The 23,050-nt window shown below is 44.0% G+C and overlaps 1 long non-coding RNA gene across 13 annotated transcripts; it reads left to right on the plus strand.

Annotated features, from left to right (window-relative positions):
• The first annotated feature begins 236 nt into the window (after positions 1-236).
• LOC111097156 lies at positions 237-22,340 on the plus strand. Of its 13 annotated transcripts, XR_005363761.1 has the most exons (11): positions 237-638; positions 873-1,012; positions 1,168-1,266; positions 3,684-3,749; positions 4,296-6,499; positions 7,134-7,260; positions 10,945-11,014; positions 11,733-11,838; positions 14,431-14,502; positions 15,339-20,349; positions 21,971-22,340. It is a non-coding gene; the product is annotated as an uncharacterized LOC111097156 (long non-coding RNA). The 13 variants fall into 13 exon arrangements; XR_005363754.1 differs by lacking the exon at positions 10,945-11,014 and having other exon boundaries at positions 21,971-22,338; XR_005363760.1 differs by lacking the exon at positions 10,945-11,014 and having other exon boundaries at positions 11,733-11,834; positions 21,971-22,338.
• The last annotated feature ends 710 nt before the right edge of the window (positions 22,341-23,050 follow it).

Genomic DNA, 23,050 nt, shown 5'->3' on the forward strand with positions numbered 1-23,050 from the left:
AATAGTGCAACGCCCTCTTACAAGTATCATGGTGAGAGAGAGAGAGGTACTGTGCTGCTCTCTGGAGAGGCACATTCCCAGCCTGTAGGAATCAGGCAATGCTCCCTGGAACTTCCTCCAGGCATCTGAGCTGAATTTTAAAAGAAAAACCGTTGAGAACTTGTGTCCACATAAAAACCTGCATACAGATATTTATAGCAGCATTTTATTCATAACTGCTAAAACATAGAATCAGTTGAGATGTCCTCCAATGGGTAGATGGTTAAATGAACTGTGGCACATCTCTACAATGGAATATTATTTAGTAATAAAAATAAATGAGCTATCTAGCTTTGCAAAGACATGAAAGAAACTTAAATGCATACCGCCAAGTGAAAGAAGTCAGCCTGAAAAGGTTACATAACGCAGGATTCCAGCTATAGGACATTCTGGAATGTGGAGGCAACTCTATGGAGACAGTCAAAAGGTCAGCGACAGCCAAGGATTTGGAAGCAGGGAATGAAGGATGAAAAAATTTGTTAAAAAAAAGAAGACAGGCTACAATAAAAAGTTAGTGGGGAAGAAAATTCTAGTTGTTGGCAATCATAGGAACCAAGGCGCAGTATGTGAAAAGGCAAAGCCTACTTCTGCCAGGACAGGTAACGCTGTGCTGTGGAAACTAAAATATAAGGGGGGGAGTGATGGGGGATGGGGCCAGTGAGAAAGTGGTGCAGACCATAAGAGCCTGGAGTTTGTCCTTCAGACATTGAGGGATGTCTAAAGAATTTAAGGACAAATATGAAATGGACACATTTCTTGTCAACTGCCCAAGAGAAGCTGTGGATTCAATGTAAACCATTGACTTTGACTTCCTTCTCTGCTGCTCTTCCCAGAACAGCCAGTGAAGAGGAATGTGATTGAACATTTTTTCATATCTATTCTGTGAATATATTTCACTGGAAGTGCCAGTCCAGTGATTGGTGGAGCAGCCTGGAGCCAGGCAGCAGAATGAGTCAGTGAAGGAAGACCAAAGGTATGGTTCCTTGGGATCAGAAGCATTTATTGTAAATCTATCGTGTGCTAGACAGGTGTGCATGTTCTCTGTCTCTCTCACCTGATCCACATCTTAAGCTGTCACCATGTCTACACGTACGCTCTCAAACTTGGTATTCCATGTCTTTCCATCAGATTTAAAGCCTGCCCAGTCTTTGGCATTGAAGTTCCTCCTTGGCACACTTCATACCACTGGAGTGAGGGATAAGTAACCGGCAGTGCACTGACCATTAGGTCAGTAAATTTATATAGACTTCTGTATCCATAAACTTACAATGTATAGACCATATTAACCATTCAGATTTGTTTCCTAGGGCTGTCATAGGAAAGTATCACTGACTGAGTGGCTTCAAACAAGAGATCTTTATTTCCTCATTGGCCAGGAGGCCAGGAGTCTTGGAATTGGGGTGTCAGCAGTTTCTTCCTTCTGTAGGTTCTGAGGGAGAACCTCTTCCATGCCCCTCTCTTGGCTATGGGTAGCAACTGGCCCTCCCTGGAGTTCTTGGCTTGTGGCTTTCAGCTGTCTCTACGTCCATCTTCTCATGCCTTCTCCGCTCTGAGTCTTTGTGTCTCACATCTCCTTTCTCTTACAAGGACACCAGTCACACATGTAAGGTCCACTCTAAATACAGGATGAATGCTCTTATCTTCATGTCTGCAAAGGCCTCATTTCCAAACAAAGTTATATTTATTAGTACCAGGGGTTGGGAGCTGGTCAAATCTCTTTGAGAGACATGGTTTGAGGCCCCTATACCACTGTACAGATTTACAAGATGAGGCTTAAAATAGGTAGGTGGATGGCCCCAAGCACACAGCTAGTAAGTAAAACAACTAGAGGCCTGCTTCTGTGATTACAAACCCAGGTCTCACAAATGAGTATCTTTGACTTGTGGCAATGCATCTGGAGATGTACATATTGCACTCACAAACAACGAGAATCAGGGATGTATTAGTTGAGACCTCTGGGCAAGAGAAGCATCCTTTCTCCTTGGTGGTAGTATACTGGGTATCGCTGCATCACAAGTGATCTCAAACTTATTGGCTGAAACAATAAACATTTATTATCTCACAGGTTCTGTGGGTGAGGGATCAAATATGGTATGGTTGCAGCTTCTGTCTCAGGGTTACTCAGAGGCTGCTTCAAGGTGTTGGCTGGACCTGTCACCATGTCTAGTCTTGGTTAGGGAAAGGTCTGCTCCCAAGGTCACTCACAGTTATTGGAAGATTCAGATCATCATAGGCTGGTGGCTGAGGGCCTCAGTTCCTTACTAGTTATTGGTTAGAGACCATCCTCCATTCTTTGTCATATAGGTTTTTTTGTAAGGTAGCTCACCTCATGGCAGCTTGCTTATCCACAGCAAGTAAGTGAGAAGAATAACAGAAGGTACATAAAGACAAGAGGAAAGTCATCACCAATCATAATCTAATCTTGGACACAACCTCTCAATCATTAAATTACTACTTCCAACCTTATTCAGGGATGGGACATTTATAAGATTCTAAATATCAAGATATAGGATCATTGTGGCCCATCTTGGAGACTGACTCCCAGAGGGAACTACTGAAGCAGACCTTCATTCATTTGTGGCTAGAGAGATGGAAAGATGTGAAGAGCAGGACTGGAGACATTTTACTCTGATGAAGGGAGAGCTGGGCGTTCCCAGAAACCATGGCATAGAGCCTGGGGTGGCATCAACATTAATGGACCAAAAGAAGAGACCCAGAAGAACATGGTCCTTGTGACATGATTGAAATTCTTGATCAAGCCTCACCTGAATGAAGCCAGGAAACTCTGAACTATTCGGATAACACTGAGTAGATACATTTAATCCAAAGAAAGTCCTAACAGGTGCACGACCCTTTATAAAAATAGGGTGGAGGAAATTACTCCAAGTTTATTCACCTCTTTAGACAGTTCACTCTATTTCATCATTCAGTGCCATTTGCTTACTAGTGACCCACATCAGTTTTGCAAGCTGACCTGGGGTGACCATCAGCAGCCTTATGGTTGGGTTTCTAGCTGTGTTCATATTCACTTTATGTAGAAGAACTCGTGTTTTATTAGCCTCAAAGTTAAGCAGCCGATTGGGTTAAGAACTGTCTACACCTGAGCACACAGTCACCCCCCCCATCCCAAGGATTATTTCTTTTACTGTGTTCACAGGTGGGTTTCAAACAAAATTAGTAATGAGATCTTGCCTCTAAATCCCTTTTCCCTGGTGAATTCACTGTGGGAATCAGCTGGTCTGAGGCGAGCTCATGTGGCCTGTGTTTTTCTGCTGATGTTGAAATTTTACCATTGCTCTGCTTTGCCCTTCCACCTGCAACCACCCACACAGAGACAACTAACCATTAACCTGTCTTTTTCTGTTTCACTGAGGAATTTGTTAACAATGAGTGGCCTCAGCACCCATTCCCTCTCCCCTTTCCTCAGGCTTCCAGCAACACTGACATGTAGAAAGTCACACTGCACTCGCGGAGACATATGTGTGCTGCATTCCTTTTAACTTTTTTAAGAAATACACGTTGTTCTTTAATCTTGATATGAGTCTCTCCCTTCCTGTTATCCAACAAACAGTGTCTAATCTATAGTCTTCTAGTTAGTTTTCTGATGAAAATTACAGATGATAGAACCACACCTTCTGCTTTAGGGACTGTGACCCTCTCCCAGGTGGACACTTGGCTCCCCCACAACCTGCTCCACCTTGATCATGGAGGTAAGAAATAACTATTCTCTAGAGAGGTCACGTCTGACTCATAAAAAATAAAAAGGAGGTAGATAATAGGAAGGGTGTGGATTTCGTTATGTCTTTTTTTCACATTTTATTTGCAGAATTTTAATGACTAGATAGTAGCATTCCCTTTTATTTATCTACTTTCAAATTTTAATGAATACTTCTGGCTATAATTACCTCATTTCTACATTTAAAATGACTAGACACATACAGTTTGGGGTAAATTGTATCTCAGTGTGATGGTATCATATAGTATCAAGTACCATGTAGGCATGGATTAATCAATAAACAAATTCAGTTCTTATGAGCCGCAGTTAGTTCTTTAAATTGAAGAGGAATTGACAAAAGGAGGAATAGGGTTTATTGCTTCTCTCCTAGGATAAAAATCTACCATGAATTGGTTCATTTTTCCTGTTGTTTCTTTATCATCCAGAGAAATGGCTTAATACTGTTAAGAGTGGCCACTGTGAGAAGGCTTGCTCATTCTTTTTCAACAGATTTCCTTTTCTTTTTTTTTTTTTTTTTCAGATTTCCTTTTCTGTACCCAGCAGACACTTAACATGAAAAAAGGTGTCTCAGTGTCCCCTCAAGTCATTGGTTCTGGAACGTTCATAGAAGATTGACACCACTTCTAACAGTTATAGAAAATAAGATCATCCCCTTTCAAGGATTTGGGGTCCTCATAAGATTGTGAATCTAAACTCTGAAGCTCCTTGTGTTTAGTAAGATAACAGTGGTTGCAGTAGATTCCATTTTTTGGTGCTTTGGCAGATGTTTCACCGACACCCAGTTCTGACCCTGATAGCATTGTTGTAAGATAGGGGCTAGCGTCCCCATTCCTCACAACATGAGGAAATTCGTGTTCTGACAGATCAGATCACATACAACAGCCATATAGCTCATCAAAATCTTAAACTAAAGAGGTCTGATGCTTAAACTTTATTTTCCTCCCATTCACTGCTCCCTATAAACTACTTTATTATTTATCTATATCTTTCCTTTTGAAGTAGTCACACCAGTTCCTCCTCATATTCTAATCAAGGCAAGACTCACTGCATTAAGGAAGGCAGTTGCTTGAACCTCTCCATCTATGGCTGAAGCTTAGAGAGAGGCAGGCGTGGACCTCTTGAGACGGCCCAGACACAGGTGATAGGGTCCAGGTGAGACCAGAAAGGGCAGGAGGTGAGCTGGCTAATGGACTCCCACCATCCGCCCACGGGGAACCCAGGGGGCCCAGAGGCTCAGAATTGTTAGCCAGACTAAAAGAGCATTTTCACTTATCCCAGGGGAGAGCTATTTAGCCAGGACAATTAGGCCATTTAAACTGACCATATTTTGTGTTAAAACCAAGGGAATTCCTAGTTCAGCCTACCTGGTGTTCTTAACGTTGCTGAGTAAAGACAGTGGTGAGGGAACACTGGAGTCTCCACTTGGCTAGGTGACCAGAGAAGATACCAGCAACGGTTTCCTAAGCATCTGTGGACAGCCTATACTCATGGGAGGAGACAGTGTATAGGAAGAGGTGCACAGAGAAGGTAAAATTCACTGAACATGAATGATGAGACTATAATAAAGTTGAAGATGGAAAGAGGAGGGTCACAGTGTAGGATGAAACTGTGAACTATGGGATAGGGTAACGATTGCTTCGATGAGGCATGTCCAGGCCACACTGGGTCAGCCACCTGGCTAGGGGCTGGGGAGAGGGACTGGGGTGAGGCTGGAGGAGAGGATGACTCCTTCCTGAATCCGGAGGGGTGCTAAGGAGTAAGCAGGGCAAAGATGGACATAGAAGAGAGTCTTTTAGGACAAAGGGGTATATGTCCCAGCACAGTGATTTATTTACATTTACATTTAATTCAAAATAAATTTAAATTTAAATTCAGGAAGAATGACTTTTTTCATTTTCAAGGTGAACTATTTTAGGTATTCCCACCCTCCAATCTTCCCCGCACCCCCATTGATGAAACATATCAAGTTGCTGCAGAATTTGACTTTCAAAGTCCAACCAATGTTATTACCAGTTAATGTGCTAACCAATCTCTCGGTAAACACCCCTTTCTGTTCTCTCAATTTCCTCTGGGTGCCTCACACAGAAATGCCCTCTGCTATTCTCTCTGCTTGCTCTATGTAGCCCTCAGGACTCTGATGGAACCACACCCCTCTAAGAACTTTTCTGTGATGCTCTACAGTCTTCTCTTCTCCATCTCTCACCATTCTCTGGATACCAACAAAGCTATACTCTAATTTCTAACTAAAGTCCTCTTGTTTAATGTGTTTATGATAGCCCCAGTTCCAGTATGAGCCCTGGAAGGGACAGTATTTTTATTATAGAATTCTTGATTCCCCAACATATGTGAACACAATGGGTCTACTCACACACTTACCAGCTACAGGTACGGTTTCTCACGACTAACTCCAACAATATTAGATTTTCTGCCATAAAAAAAACAACACTTTGCCATGTTTGAGATCTCATTTTATCTTAACCAAATTTCCTCTCCATTTTTATTTTAACAACTTAAACTGATTAGAAGTTGCCTCTATAACAATAGAAAGGTCTCAGACTTTACGTACTAGACTTTTCTGAAGGTTATCTGAGGTGTTTACAGAACACTTTAGAGTTTACTAAAAACTTCTGGAGTCATTTTTAACTATTTTTCTATAACAGACTGAAGTTATATCATCTACCCATTTGGCAGATGAGGATGCTAAGGCATAAAAAGGAGACAAGGGTAAGCCTACTAAACTATAGGAAAGAAAGTAGACCCGAGCTCCCTACCATCAAATCTCATGCTCATTTTGCTATAATACACTGACCATTACTTTAAAAGATTTACTTTGAAAGTATATGCAACAGTATTTATGTAAAAGCATTAACTGAAATGTGGAAGGACAGTGCTCTGTGGAAGGACAAGCACTCACTAGGGCTGAGTGAGGAACGGAAAAAGAAAAGATGTGTTGTCTTGAGGCACAGAGACATTTCTCATCCTTTCTCCTCATTTAAGCAGTCAAATTGTACAGCAAGATACTGTGTTTCCCTCAAGCCCTGTTCAGGCATTGCAAAAAGCTACCCATGCAGAAGCAAGAATAGTAAGGGCTCTTGTAATTTTTAAATAAAGACATGTTGACTATAAAACAGTCAAACCTGAAAGCTGAAATAACTAAAGAACATGATGCTTTCAGGCAGCTCGGGTGGCTCAGTGCTTTAGTGCTGCCTTCGGCCCAGGGTGTGATCCTGGAGACCTAAGATCAAGTCCCGCGTCGGGCTCCCTGCATGAAGCCTGCTTCTCCCTCTGCCTGTGTCTCTGCCTCTCTCTCTATCTCTCATGAATGAATAAATAAATAAAATCTTTTTTTAAAAAATAGAACATGATGCTTTCAAGTGAAGAGGAAATCTGTGAAGAAAACTCAGGAGGAGAGTGACCAACAGTTGGCACTCAAGAGGTACCAGCTCGAGAGGACTGAGGGATTTGTTCAACAAGCTGAGCTGGAGGTAACAGCACTTTCAGGGTCATTGTGCTTTCTGGTGGAGGGAGAAGGGCTGTGAGTTCTGGCTTTGTAGTTTTGTGCAGACTGCACCTGGGCAAAGCTCTGAAGATGTGGACTATGTGGTATGAGAAGGATGCATGCAGATTGGAGGGCATTTAGCCAAGGGATCCAAAAATAATTAGAAGAAGAGTGAGATTACCTTTCATGGACAGATACAAAGACCGACTGTATGTACTTACCCTAAATGACAACAGAAGGAGACCAGAAAGATAATTGAATGATCGTGAAGATCAAAGGGCTAGAAGATTTGCTCTCTCTGGCACAAGGGTCTAGAATTGCAAAACCCAGACCAAATGTAAGGATGCTAAAAGGCAGGTTGCTTGGCAGAAACACTGTTTAAAAAAAATACACACACACACACACACACACACACACACACACAAGACTGGGAAATTATTTTCCTAGGAAGAGCTCAGAGTTGGGGAACCAATCAAAATATACTGTTAGAAACCGTCAAAATGCTTTTGGAAGAGAGGAACCATTTGTGATCAGCCAAAAAGAGCTTGGAGGATCTCCTGAGATATATAGTTCATCATTGTTTACTCTGATAGTGTGGCATAAAATAAAAAGCTTGATTTATGTTGACCAATCATATGTATATTCTACAAACAGAGCCTTGAGAATAAAAATTATACCCCTAAGTTTCTTACTGCTGTGATAGGCTATACAGTACCTCTTTGGAAGAAGTTCCTAAATGAACTTCAAAGAGAACACAAGCACATTTCTGAAAGTGTGAACTCAGGGATTATCCAAGGAGAGAGAACAAGAAATCAGATCGGTGAGGAAGAAGAGCACTTTTGAGGCAGAATTTTGGCAAGTTGATCTCAAGAAAAAAGGAAACTATAAATAATTTGTACAAATATACATATTTCCATTTATTTCACACATTCATTCATGGTACTGACAGTTGAATGATAGACAAAGGAGAAGAAACTCTCCAAGAAGTAAACCACATGCTGATGTGTGAAGGTTGACTAGGGGTTAGGTAAGGTTGGGAAGAAGGCAGCATATGAGCAGACTGAGACCCAGAGAGAACAGAGTCCAGTGCGGAATTGAGTGATCCAACATGGCTACAGAGTTCAGAGAAGCAAGACACAGAAATCCAGATCTTTGTGAACCACACAGAAGCTTTGAAACCCACAAAAGAGCAGGAGAACCTTTGGAAAATTTCAAATAGAAAAAAAAATGACGTGACGATGTTAGTACTTTAGAGTCACCATCCTGGCTATTAGATGGTGGATGGGTGGGGGTAAAATAATAGAGGCAGGGAATGAGTTATGAGTTTGTGCAGAAGTACAGAAAAGAGACAATGGCGGCCTTGACCAAGGGGATGATGGAGAATAGTGTTGGATTGGGGAGGCTGAACAGATTTGAAAACTATTGTACAGGAAACATCCCACAACCTTGTTTTTTAAAGATTTATTATTTATTTATTTATTTATTTATTTATTTATTTATTTATTTATTTATTTTTGAGAGAGAGAGAGAGAACAAGTGCTGGGAAAGGTGCAGAGGGAGAAGGAAAGAATCTCAAGCAGACTCTCCATTGAATGCAGAGACCAATGTGGGGCTCAGTCTCAGGACCCTGAGATCATGACCTGAGCCAAACCAAGAGTCAGATGTCTAATCAACTGATTCATCCAGGTACCCCAAAACTTTGTTGTTTAACAAGACAGAGGGAAGTTGTTTTTTGGGTAGAATCATTTGGACATTGAGCATATGGTGATGCCACTAATGAGGGAGTATTGAAATGAATAAGGATTTAGGGGTACATAAGGAGATGAAAGTAAAATCAGTTCAAAGCTTTGAGTTTGAGGGTTCTGTGAAATACTCAAGTCTCTAGACAACCATCACATCCATGAATGGAAAGATCCGGGGTGTAGGGAGAGGCAGGACTGGAGCTACAATTCTGGAAAGCGTCAGCATCTGAGTGGATAGTGCAGCCAGGGGAGCAGATGGATTACCAAGACACAATGTAAAGAGTTATTATTCTGATATTTTGAAATGCCATATGGCCAGCCCTGAGGAACATCAACAGCTAATGACTGGTGGAGAAAGACAGTCCCAGAAAGAAGAGTGAGGAGAGTATTTGGAGACACAAGAAGAAAACCAAAACCCAGTTGCATAGGTGCTAGGATGCTACCATGTGTCACGTTTTATTGATACAGAAATGAATAAGACAAGCTTAGATTATTGACCAACCCAGAGAAGACAGGAAATTTTCTGAGATGAAGTGACATGTAGGTTGAGTCTTGAAGACTGAACAGGAATTCACTGGGAAAAGAGAAGTCACATCAGTCAAGAGGGGCAAAATGTGCAAAGTCACAAAATCATGGCCCAACGTGACATGCTTGAAAAATGAGAAGTGACTGTGTGCTGCACATCCTAAAATTCGTGTCTGTGAGGAAGTATCTGAGAGGATATGGGACAGATGGGGATTGAAGCAGGAGCCTGTGCTAAGAGGCTTGAGGCTTTCCTTGCTAAAGATGGAGACCCTTAGAGATTTATAAGAAGGTAAGGAACATGGGTTATCTTGGTCTAGAATCATGTGCTTAGTAACTGCCCTGAAAACTACAGATCTGTGTGGAAGGACTTTTTAGGAAAGAGAATCAATAGGCTTCAGATGGTAATGCAGGAGATGCAGGGGTGGGGGCTTCCTGGAGCTAGGTCACCCATGATGTCTTGGTGCATGTCTTGGGCATCTGTGTGGAAGACTCTGCTTTTCTGGGGGAAAAAAAAGGAGGGATGATAGTTTTAGAGGTGGGTAAGGAGTAGCTCACTTAGGGTGAACTTCATTCTGACAATTCCCATCCAGTAGATATTTCCTTTAAAACAAACAAACAAAAACCCCTGGGCAGTAGTATCAGTCAGATGGCAGGAATTGAGAGGAAGTAAAGGGATAATCCAATCTTAGTGGAATTTCTATGTGACCCCCTATAGCTAGGTCAGAGACCCCAGACCATGGCCCATCCTGTGTCAGCATTATCCGTCTTCCAGGGTCTTTGGAAAGGAGGGCAACTGCCTTCCACTGAACATCCCCTGTGTTCCAGGAGCTTCACCCATGTGATCAATCAGTGTTAATGCCAACACGATGAAGTTACCCTCAGAAAGGTTAATTACTTGCTCATGGTCAGAATTTAAAAATGGCTGAGTTGAATTTCTAGCCCAACTCATGTGGTTCCCAAGGGGCTTTTCCTTTCTTTATATCAGCACTCTCTCCATCATTGATCACACTTAGAATTGAGCATTATGCTGGCAAAACAGTAGGCTGACCCCACTACTTCCTGACTTTTCAGCTTGCTGAATCGCTATGGACCAAAAGAGAGGCTAAAAGTTAGTTGAGTTGGAATCAGTATGTGCCTTACTACTCTGACAGTTCCTGCTGGCCTTGATGAAACCCCCACAAGGGTGGCTGGTGAGACTGTGTTCTGATTACCTTTAGTTTTTATCAGTGAATAAAAATCTCTCCTAGAAGCCCCTGGGGGAGAGGTAATGGTTGGGGTGGGCCATTGACACTCCTCATCTCTCTTCCTCCATATTTATTGAGTATCTGCTAGGTGACAGATAGCAGGTAGCACCCTTCTCTTCATACTCAAGTTGACAAGGCAGTTATGTCCCTATCTTACAGATAAGAAAAATGAGGCTGAAACACGACATTTTCCAAGGTCACATCTCAATCTGGGTCTCCACAGCAGTGGGTATATATTTCTGAATAATCATTTACACGTTTGTCTCCTCCATTATGCCCTGAATGATAGACAGGAGAAAGCCCAAGCATTCCACCTCCGATCTCCAATGCTTCCTGGTGTTGGTATAGTAACACGGACAACATGCTCCCAGCTGCACACACAACAACAACAGGCAACTCTGGTCGGGCATGTTATTGCAGGCCCAGCTTTCAGTAAGGATATTAATCACTTTTGTATAGTTCTCTCCCTGCCCCTTGATTTTGTGTTGTGTCCACTGTTTACTTTTAACTGTGTCTTCCTTGTGAAGAAGGTGGTATTATCATCCTAGCTTTTGCAAACATAGAAAGCAGGAATCTAAGAGTTAACAGACCCACCTCAGTTCACAGGGCTTGCTAAGGGTAGGCAGGGAATTAAGCTCACAATTTCTGAACCTTAACTGTAAGTGATGCACACAGGTAGGATGCAGGTACCAAGATGAATAGGACCCCATGTGTACCTTCACAAAGCTCTGGTCTCTTGTCAGAAGATGAGTTGAGGGATAGGTGCACCCTTTCCTGTTGCTTGTGGTAAATCTGTGAGTTCCAGTTAAAGAGTCTGCACTTTAATGTAAGAATCAACTCCTTGCTTGGGGGAAGAAAATCAAATAGGTCTGCAAAATGGTTGAGAGGCTGACTGCTTCTTAGATGGCCAATGGTTTCTCACCTGTTTGTATGTTTTTCCACCACAGCAGTGAAAAAGAAGCTAACAACCCCAACCAGAAATGGTCCCGATGATCCTTCCAGGATGGGATGTCCTGGCCAGGGACACAGCATGATATCGCCAGCAGGAAGTAGGTAGGAATTGAGTGGCGAATATGCTAGTGTGGATTATTGCCATAATTGCTTTCTGGAAAACAACAAATTTAATTCCCAGTAAAATGCCATAAGAATTTGCCAGGTCCTCTGATGGGGAAAATAAAATGCCCTTCCTAGAAATTTCACATGCTCTGTGGTTTCTAGAGAGATTCTAAAGACTGCAAAGAAAGATAACGTGGTGATGGGGTTTTGGAACCCATGTGAATTTCCCTGCCTCATCAAATGTCTGTGAATGCTTCTTTAATAGACCATAAGCTGCTAAGTCCATGCTGGATTTTTACTCATTTCTGTGAGACTAATGCCTGTAGAGTCACTCCTCTTGAGCTTAGGTCTGCCACTTACCTAAGGTCACAAAGCCCCGATTTTGTTGTCTCTAAAATGGGGCTAATTCTAGAATTTTCCCTGTAGGTTTGTCAGGAGATTTCTGTCCGTTTCTTTGGGTTCCGCACTCAGCCTTGCGCCTGGCCCACTAAAGGTTAGCAGTGATCGTGATTATAAACGTGTACAGTTTCTCTTCTTCTTTAAGTGGGTGTATTGCAACTGAGCTCTTTTACTTCAATGATTTCCTTTCTTCATGCCATCACTTCCTTACTGAATTGATTGACTTCCTGTGAGTCGAGACTACTTTCCAAAGGCTGTTTTGTGCACCTGCAAAGCCCGGCAATGGCTTGAGAGTAATATCTAGCACTAGGTAAATGTCCATGGCTCTGAACTTTCTGGGAACAGGATGGGCGAGCTGAGCTAGGGGGTGTTGAAGTGTAGAGCAAGAAGACTCAACTCCTTTCTTGGGATAATTGAAATCATTTCAATTCATTTCCTTCTTGGTTGGACAGAAACATGTTTTCAATAGTGAGCAAATCTTGAGGGAATCCATTGACCTGAGCAGTCATATAATGCATAAAGTTAATGGACAAAAATGATATTCATCTTCAGTTTATAATAGCATTTTCTTCCACGGCACCTAAACTTAGGGGCGGCCGGGGATGCTATCCGAACAGCAACCGTGCCACGGGCAGATGCATGACCTTTGTTGTATCTAACAATTATTGGATCTATGGCGAAATAAAATAAAAACCAACACAAGTTTTGACACTAAGATAATAAATTATAAATTATGGAAGTCTACGGCACCGAGGATCTTGTAAACAACAGGCTGGTCTCTTAGCAACAGACCAAGGAGAGCAGGTTGTTGATGGGAATGGAGCAGACAAGAATGTTTTGCAGTGATTGCTATGGAGGACCAGAAACAACATTTTAACACCTGCCCTAGGCCTATTCTCTGCCTACTCCTTCTTTCTCCAGTGGCCAGCCCTGGCCGTGGGCCAAAGGGTGTCCCAGGACTTAGGAGCCCCGTCACCGACAAACCCAGGTGCTCGGCCCCACAGAGAGGACAAAGAAGATACAGGCAGTGGGAGTCAGGGGGTGGGGTGATGATGCCCCCCATGAACATGATAGAATTAGACAGGGGGAGAGGGAATCAGTAAATGCATCCTCGTTTGACATTGTCTGAAATGATAACTCTAAACGGGGGACTCCTTTCACTCCCCACCCCCAACTCCTGTTGGCTTTCAAAATCTCACTTAGGGTGGTTGTCATGAAGGAATTTAGACAAGACTTTGACAATGTGCCAAAATGGTTTATTTTTAAATGTTGTTCCCGAAAGCACCAGAATATTAAGTTGGAGCAAATGTTGCTTAGGAGAGTGGAGGGGTTGTGGTCGTATAGACATTTGAAGGGAGTATGTCGGTTTAAGGTTTGTAGAATTAATGCAGACAGTTGGGTGAGACGACCTGATGACCTGAGGAATTTTGAAAAGTGTGTGTGTGTGTGTGTGTGTGTGTGTGTGTTTCTCAATTGAAGGATATTGACAAGGTCGGAGTGGAGGGAGAGGTTTTCTTTAATTAATTAGATGTTTACCTTGAGTATCTTCCCTCAGTGGTTTAGACAGTCACCTGCCCACATGGTAGGAATGAGTCTCTTAGAGTGGAATCTTCCTAGAAAAATCCTAGGAATCACAGTAGCAAACGGCCTCTCACTCTGTGAAAGAAACAGTAAGTTCTGCATAATCCAAACCACTAGGCGAGCGACATGCCATGCCAATTTAGGATTTTAAGAAAATATCAGCCCCCTAGTTGTACGTGGGCCAAACGACCTGCATCTCCCTCCATAGCACTGACTCTGTGCATTGCATTGTCTCATAATGAAAGTGACTGGCTAAATTATGACGACTTTGGATTTATTTGGCATGTCATTTTAAACTTTTCATATGTCTAAATTTGCCATTAGCAAAGGAAGAAAATTTTCTTTTTTTTTTTTTTTTTTTTTTTTTTTATTTTTTTTTTATTGGTGTTCAATTTACTAACATACAGAATAACACCCAGTGCCCATCACCCATTCACTCCCACCCCCCGCCCTCCTCCCCTTCCACCACCCCCAGTTCGTTTCCCAGAGTTAGCAGTCTTTACATTCTGTCTCCCTTTCTGATATTTCCCACACATTTCTTCTCCCTTCCCTTATTTTCCCTTTCACTATTATTTATATTATATTCCCCAGAGTCTCATTTTTTTTCAGGCTCCTCTGATATCATGAAAGGTGGCTCAGTGACTTCCGAAGTGATTAGCTCCTATCCAGAGATTTTAGAAGGTATTTGTGCTTAGGAGCTGTCTGCCGGGATGAAATTCTATCAGGGGTAGTGGCCCTGGCCCCATGGGGGAGGGGCTGAGGCTTTGCACAGTGCCCTTCGAAGCCACCTGGGTATGAACCCCTTCACATATGGGTCCCACAGCAGCTCCTGCAGTGAAGGCCCCACCATGCCATTCTGCAGGTGGACCAATGTCAGATAACTTTCCTGAGCTCAGTGCTGGAACCCAGATTCTATTCCAGGATAGACTGAGTTCAAAGTTCGTGTTCTGGGGCACCTGGGTGGCCGTTGGGCCTCTGCCTTCAACTCAGGTCATGATCTCAGGGTCCTGGGATCGAGCCCCACATTGGGCTCACTGCGCAGCGGCAAGTCTGCTTCTCCCTCCTCCTCTTCCTCTATGATCTCTCTTGCTCTTGCTCTCTCTCAAATAATTAAAAAAAAAAGTTAATGTTCTATTTACACAGTGGTCTACCCTAAGAACAGGTCATTGCCAGACTCCCTATACAAGGCAGTCTTGCTTTTTCTTCCTCTTATTTTTTTCTATTACAAAAGAAATATATCATCACACACGATCATGAAAAATCAGTATATTTTTCATGCCATATACGATTAAATGGCAAAACCTTCTTTCATCCTCCACTTGGCCCCTGGAACATATCCACACACACCCCCCAAGTATCTTAGCAGCTCTTTTTAGACCTGGATTTTCACTCTCTGCAGGGGAATGTTTCTGTACAGAAAGAATGAGTCCTTTTGCCTCTTTAATTTTTCCATAGTTGGTGCATTTTGAGGAAATACCATGTAATCTGCATCTTTGCCGTGCTTTTGTTTTACTTAGCTTTCTTCATATTGAGGAGAACACTGAGCTCTCTGAACCACCCCCAGCCTTCACGCCGGCTCTGAATCACCAAGCCCAGCAACCCCGAATGCATGAGTGTTAGAGTCTGAATTCGTAACTGAGCACAGAAGCACTTCCAGCAAGTTCTGATCTCGGCAGAATGAATTCTCCCCTTTCCCAGTTGGATCGGAAACCTGCATCATCACAGGCTCCCCCAAGTGATGTGAGTGCACAATAGGGTCTGGGGAAACCCTATGCCACACTCTACTTCTGCGGAGAGAAGACACAGACCACTTGTGGAGGCATCGAGGGAGCTCAGCCTTGCAGTGGAGGCTCCTAGAACTCCCTGGGAACCCGGCAGGAGACAGCTGTCAGCACCCACCCAGCTGCCGAAAGGAAGCCGGGGACCCTTCCTCCTCTAAAGAGGCCCAATTTCAACGACATTACAGTGAAGGCTGTTGGGACAGTCTCCCACCTAGTGCTTTGGAGCCCTGACCCACCTCCGAGGTGACCTCACCATCCTGCCTGGCACCGGGAAGGGCCAGGGACCCGGCTGGGCAGGCGGCGAGACCCGGCTGGCTTCCTGGCCCACTGGCTCCCGTGCAGAGGGTGGCAGGGGGGGGGTCCCCGATTCTGCCCAGAGCCTTTCCCCTTGCGAGCTCACGTTCCTGCAGCACCTCCCGGCTCCGGCCCCACAATGCAGCGCTCGGCTGGCAGCGGTTCAGCTGAACACTAAACACTTGGCTCCGTTTCAACACGGCTGCCAAGATTTGGCAAGCAGAGAGTTGCAGGGAAGCAGCAGGCTGCTAAACCCTTTCACATTTTTAATTAGATCCACACACCCATGTCTTTGAGCTATCATAAATATACAGATGACATCGAGAGCATTATTCGGGGTTAAAAAAAAGGGGGGGAGAGCAAACTCTATACAATGGTACAGCTTCCCTTCTTAGAATGATTTACTTCTCGTTAGTTTGGGGGCTAAAGGCAAAGAGAGGGGAGTGATATTTGCTTCGGCACAACGGTGTCTGATAGCAGATCTCCCCAGGATCTGGAAAGCTCGGGTCTCAGGCCTCCTCGCTGCTGTCCGGGGCTGCATGAACATTCACCAGAAGAGGGCATTCTTGGCGGCAGCTTGGCCTCCTGCAGCCGGAACTCACAGGGTGGAGTGTTTGAGGAGTGGCTGCTAAAGCCACCCCCACCCCCTTCTCTGGGTGACAGCCTTACCATCCCACAGAGCCATGAGCTTGGCTCCTCTGCCCTAAAAAGTAGTCACTTTTGCATTCAACGTTGCTTTAATACTTTGTCACTGTATCTCCTCTGGTTTGTCTGCTGGCATCCTTCACTGTAAAATAATTACTGCTGCTCCTTCTTTTTTTCTAAACCTCCTGCCACAACAAACACACTCAGCTCCTTGTGCTCAGAACCACCCTCCCCTGCCTCGCTCAGCTTCTGGGTGAGTCTGAGGTGGGGGAGGGATGGGAAATGTAAATCTTGAGTCCGGTCCGATGGTCCTGGCTCCCACCCTGGTTCTGCCGTGTGGCCTCGGACACACGATTCCAGAGACTCTCTCTCGGGTTCCTTCATCTGAATGATGGTGAGTCAGCTCTGACCTCACAGATTGCACGTGGGCGTTAAATGACCTCACGCATGAGCGAGGCCTGTGGCACAGCTGGTGGCACTCCATCACTATGGTTACAGGGACTGTGACCCCGGAACACGCGCCTGTCCCAGGGTCAGTGGACCGCAACGGTGGTCATGCTGGTTCTTCATGGGATTCCTGGCCCGTGTCCTGTGGCTCCTCTCCTTTGTGACCAAGACCCCTCTGCTTCCCAGACAACCAGTTCCCGTGAGATTCACTTGCTGTGGGCCGCCGGCGAAACAGGGTTCAACTTCCAGGCCTCTGCATCGGTGCGCATGTCCTTAATTGTAAAGACATGTAAAGAAGGAAATGAAACACTTGACGTGCCAGGAAAGAAGTCTCTCTCATTGTCCCATGTGAGAGTACAAAATTTATAAATAGAAGCATCCCAAGCATCAAACACGAAGGCAGCAAACCCACAGGCACGTTGGCCTCTCCTCTTTCTCCCCGACTCTGCACACCATCCGGTCCCTTCTAGAGAAGACTGGAGTCTGCTGTGGGCACCCTTACACCTTCTACCTTGTCCTGCTTTGATTTTCTCTTTCCCGTCCAGCTTGAAAATAGATCATATTTGACTGCGGCCACATTTCCTTTGTGCTTTTTCTGCAAACAAGACAGCCAGACCAGTGAGATGCCCGGGTCCATTGAAATGGGATGCAGATCATTCTAGGCCCAAAGTGCACCTTTCAGTAGATGCAAACGCTGAGACAGTGGCTAGTGGGCCGCGGCATTCTCATGTTCCCCACCATCCCTCGTCCCATCTGTGCCCCTACACTGTCCAGTGATAGGGACTTCCCTTTAATTAGGAGATGAAGAAGGATACAAGCACACACATAACAAAAACAAAACCACAGCACCTGGAAATGAAGAGGAGAGTGATCACCTCCAGCACTGCAGATGGCAGAGGGACGTGGAACCAGTCAAGCTCCGATGGGGATGTATCGGTGCTCACCAGTAGTTATGGACACGGAAGAAGCAGTTAATCACCACAAGAATAAAACAAGGTATAACCTGGATAACAGTCTTCCTGGAACAAAAGGTGTCAGGCTAAGGTCAGTCCTGGTTCCTGAGATCTTCCTGGCTGCCCCCCCATGTGTCATCCCCACCCATGAGTTGAGGACACCAGGACACACTGACCCTTCTGGTGCCTTCTGTGACCTGGGAATGGTGGGGTGCATGAATGAATACATGTATTTAATGTCTTGATTTTATCCTTTTTAAGTAAACTCTATACCCACCTTGAGGCTCCAACTCATGATGCTGAGATGAAGAGTCCTATGTTTTCCTGACTGAGCCAGCCAGGCATTCCCTGTATGTAATGTTTTTAAGGCCATGTTCGTCTGCTGAGACTGCTAGAACATGGTGCCACAGACTGGGTGGCTTAAGCAATGGAAATTTATTTTCTACCTGTTACGGAGTCTAGAAGGTCAAGAGCAAGGTGCCAATCAATTCGGTTTCTCTTGCAAGTGCTTTTCTGATGTGCAGATGACCAGCCTCTCACTTTGTCCTCCGTGGCTTTTCTTTGGGTACAAGCATGAGGAGGGAGGGAGAGAGACATCAAGAAGGAGAGACAGAAAGCTTTCTGGACCTTCTTCTTGTAAGAATGGTGAGTCTGTAGATCACACCGCTGCCCTTATGGCCTTTTATAACATTGATTACTTCTGTTGGGGCCCTATCTCCGATTAGAGCTCTACTGGGTATAGGGTTTCAACATGTGAATTTTGTGGAGACGTGTGCCTTTAGTCCACAATAAAAGTGTTTCGTGTGCTGTTGGAAGGACATGGGGTCACACTGGGATTCGACTCTCACTCCAGCACCTACTAGGTGTGTGGTCTTATGCAAGCCAGTTAACCTCTCTGAGCCTTGTTTTTCACATTTGAAAAACAGGGATTAAAAAAAAAAAAAACCCTTTCCCAGAGGAAAATCACACAGAGTGTGATGACAAAGAATAGAAGAAATAATGCATGCAGAACACCTGGCCCAGGGAGATACTCCAAAATCACAAGCAGCTAGGGTGGGCCCTAGTTGATATTATTTTTTATCAACACCACCCACAGAGCCCATCCAAAGTGCTGGCTCTGCATCACAAATGTTCTCTGTCCTGATGCTTGCATCTCCTAGTCTTTAGCAGCAATGCTCCCCGGGGTCACCATGGCAAACAGGAAATATAACAGAATGTCACAGTGGCTTCCAAGGGGTCCAGAGGAAATCAGTGCCCCTTTCCATGGCAGTGACTCTCCATGTCAATAATCACTTTATCATTAGAGCATTTTGTATTAGGCATTGACACAGTTAAAACATTAACACAATCATGATTACCTTGGTTGAAACTCCTGCCTAAAGCAAATGTCCTGCAGGAAAAAGAAACAAAACTATTTTCTAGATGCAGAGTCTAGAGTTAAGGGATCCAAGATCCCACTGCCAAAAAGTGATAGAACATGGGTCCAAACAAAGAATGATGGAATCCCAAAGGCTACACACCCCAGGCTTCACCATCCTGCCTTGAGCAGCAATCACAACAATGACGCTGAAAACCAACCATCCCAGCCTTGTGCCTGCAACACTAAGCTTTTATTCTCATGCTCATTGTTCTCAGGTTTGCTGTGGCTGGTGTATGAGCTGGACTTGGTTCATCTCGACAGCTCGGCTGCATGTTGTGTATTGGCTGGGTGAGGTTTTCGGCTGCAGATGGGATTCATGTCCACCCAATACAGGCTTTCTCTTGGTCCTAGGCTAAAGGAGGGGTGGCCACCCCAACTACACTGAGACATAAATCCAAAGAAGAGAAAGCACATGTAAGGTGTCTGACTGCATCGTGTCAATGGCATTCCAGTGGCTAAGCCAAGTCATGGCCAAGCCCAACATCAAAGAGAAGGAAGAAAACTACATGCACAGTGGTATGGGTGGGGTCGGGAAAGAGTGAAATTTAGCTGAACGATCATCCAAACTAGTAGGAGTATCCTGAAAAAATGACAGACAAAAAAACCCTCTGTGATCAGAAGGTTGCTCATCCTCTCTAAGGCCTTTCTAGTGGTTTAAAGCCAGCATCCATTCTGTTTGGTTAAGTGTCATTTCTGCTGGATCAGTGGCCAAGCTTTACTGACTTTAAAATATTTTGACTATCACCCTTGATTATTAATATCCAAACCACTAACTTCCTAGGACCTGCAATCTCCAGCACCACTGAGCCTCGTCATTCTGAAGGTAGAGCCTTGCCCTTCTACAACAGGGAAGTGGATACAGTTTTCAGAGCTGAGAAGATGAGGGTGATCATAACGGCTATAACACTTTCTAAAAGTGTGACTTTGGCCAAATGGCATGATCTATGTGAATCTCAGCTCCAAGGATGTTCACAGGCTGCTATAAAAGGTGAACTATTTGATTCATTCACTATGTTAACACCGGGCCTAACTTAGAGCATGCACTCACTAAGTGATTGTTCTCTGCCTTTCATTTGACTATTAGAATGAAATTTATGGAATTGTCAAGAATAATCAAGTGCTGGCAATTTCATGTAACCTGACATAATATATTATAAGACTCTTATGGGCAAATGTGATGTTTCCTTTAACTGTATTCCCTACCATCCTGATTATTGAGTAAATGTTGAGTGTTGGAGCAGAACACATACTCACAGTGTTTTCTCCCAGTGGTGAGGATGGAATGGAGATTGTAGGGAGGTACAGATGGAGGGGGATGGACAAATGAATCAACTACTTACTCACTTGCTTTCACCAAAATGGAAAGTGCCAAATGCTGGCAATGGTGTAAAGAGGGGATGGGCAAAGGCACAAGGTTGGGGGCTGCTGGAGAAAATCTGTGCCCATTTCATAGTGTGGGGAAAGGATTGTGTGTTTTGGAATCGAGCAGCTAGGGAGGTTATAACCTCAGCTCTTCCAAAACAAGTATGAAATCTCAGGCAAGTGACTAATTTCTGAGCTTGTCAGCTATAGAAACTGGAATACTGCAGACATCATGGACTTAAGAACATTGACAGGGAGCCCACTTCCTAAGTAGAGCTCAGCTCTCTCAGTGACCCATCATCATCCTAACTTTGCTCCAGGCCAATTCTGAGGTTAGGACTGAGAGGAAGGAATACTAGATGAATGCAAAGCAACAGAATTCCAGGGTGTCTAGACCCTCCCAGTACAGACCTGAAAACCACACCAGAGGGATTTGCCAGGAAGCTAACCAGCATTCCCAGAGCAAGCCGTTGTAATTCCCCACACTGGTGCTATGGCAGCCAGAAAGTTAGCTGTAGTCCTGCCCCCTGGGCACCACTTAAATAACACAAGCAAGATGTAAGCATGGGCGGTGTCTGGGAAGATCTGGGGAGAAAGTCAGATATACAATGATGACTATTATATATGAAATTACTTTGTGTTATCCCTTTTAATCAAAGAATGAAAGTGCCCCTGCAAACTTCAAGATCAAAAATAGGTCCTCCCTAAAATAGGCAGAAGGTGGCAGGATTATCATTAACTTCATCATTAGACAGAACAAAGCACTCAACGGATATTTTTTTGAGCACCTACTCTGTGCCAAACAATAAGCCAGACAAGGGTCAACAAAGTGAAACAGGTAAGGTCTCTGTCCCCCAGGAGATTCACTGTCTGCATCTCAACAGAAAGAAAGGAAGGACTGATTCTACGGGGGTACTGTCTTCACCTGTGGAATGAGGGTGAAGGGGATATAGTGTGGTAGAGCTGGAATGCCGATGCCCAATGAAAGGGTGGCCAAAGCACGATGCCAATCAGATGTCTGTTAAATGTTCAGCAATTAATAACATTCATTAAGCTTTTACTCTGAGCTCATCATTGTTCTAGAAATTACAGGCAGTAGGAACAAAATATGAAGTCTTTCCCCTCCTCTCCAGAATTTAGAGTCTAGCTCAAAAGATTGGATTAGTGCATGCACAAACACCACACAGAAGACATTATTGTGTTTGTTTTAATTTGCAACTGAGCCCTGCTCTTTGGACATCCACCAGGGGAAGATTTTGAGGGAATCTCATGCCTCAACAACGAATGGCCAGGAGTGGAAGTTGGTATCATGAAAAGTAGGAGAAGACATAGCATCGGCCACTACCAGGCCTTTTATAATCACTCCACTTCAGTGTCAACTTGATCCTGAGTTCATGGCAGCCAATGCAACAGGACAATAGAGCAGATTGTAAACTTGTGTTTTTATTTTTGTTTTGTTTTTAAGAAAAAATGGCACACACCAACTCCTCTGGGGAGAGTCGGTTATCATCATGGACAAAGTCCAAAACACTAGGTTTCAGAATAAATGCATACCAAATTGCATATGACTATTTTCCATAACGACTCTAAATAAAATGCAGAGCTATAGCAGAACAAAACTCAACAGAGGTGATTTGGCAAAGAGCTGACAAATTGGTCCAAATTGATATTTCCATGGATCTGACTTCATAAAAAACAAACAAACAAACAAACAAAACCTTTAATCTAGCAACTTCTATGAGTAGATAAAGAACATGTGCTCACACACTCTTTGACTACCATTTCTCCAAGTATAGGGTTTGGTCAAAGTTATATAGCAGATGGGAGATTATGTTCTCTTAGGAGGGACTAGAGACATGGCAAGCTATGTTGCTAATTGATGGAAAATCTACACGGTTTGGGAAGCAGAGCAGCAAGAGTTATGTGTAAAAGTAGATCATAAACCAATAGACGAGACAATTAATTACTCCAATAGCTATTGTGAAGCACCATCTTAGTCACCCCAATATCTGGGGCATGGATCTTGATATTTAGTAGGTACTGACCAGTGCCTTTTAAAATAAACGCCTGTAAAAAGTGAGCAGCGTAGAGGCAACCTCCAAAGAGCTTTACTTGACTTTAGAGGCTTCTGCTGGCTACTAGCATCCCAACTTCCCCAACTTCTAGAATTGCAGAATCGTACAATTCTACCTAGACCTCAACATCCAGTCAGACGCTCAGCTGGGAGCAAGCAGTTGGCAGACCAAAGAAGCTAATGAGAGAGAAGGAAGTTTCTCAGCAAAGGAGCCTAGTGGTGGAAGTGGGTTAAATCCTAGAAGTTACTGTGC

This window comes from Canis lupus, chromosome 8 (genome assembly GCF_011100685.1).
Source record: "Canis lupus familiaris isolate Mischka breed German Shepherd chromosome 8, alternate assembly UU_Cfam_GSD_1.0, whole genome shotgun sequence".
Taxonomy (NCBI): domain Eukaryota; kingdom Metazoa; phylum Chordata; class Mammalia; order Carnivora; family Canidae; genus Canis; species Canis lupus.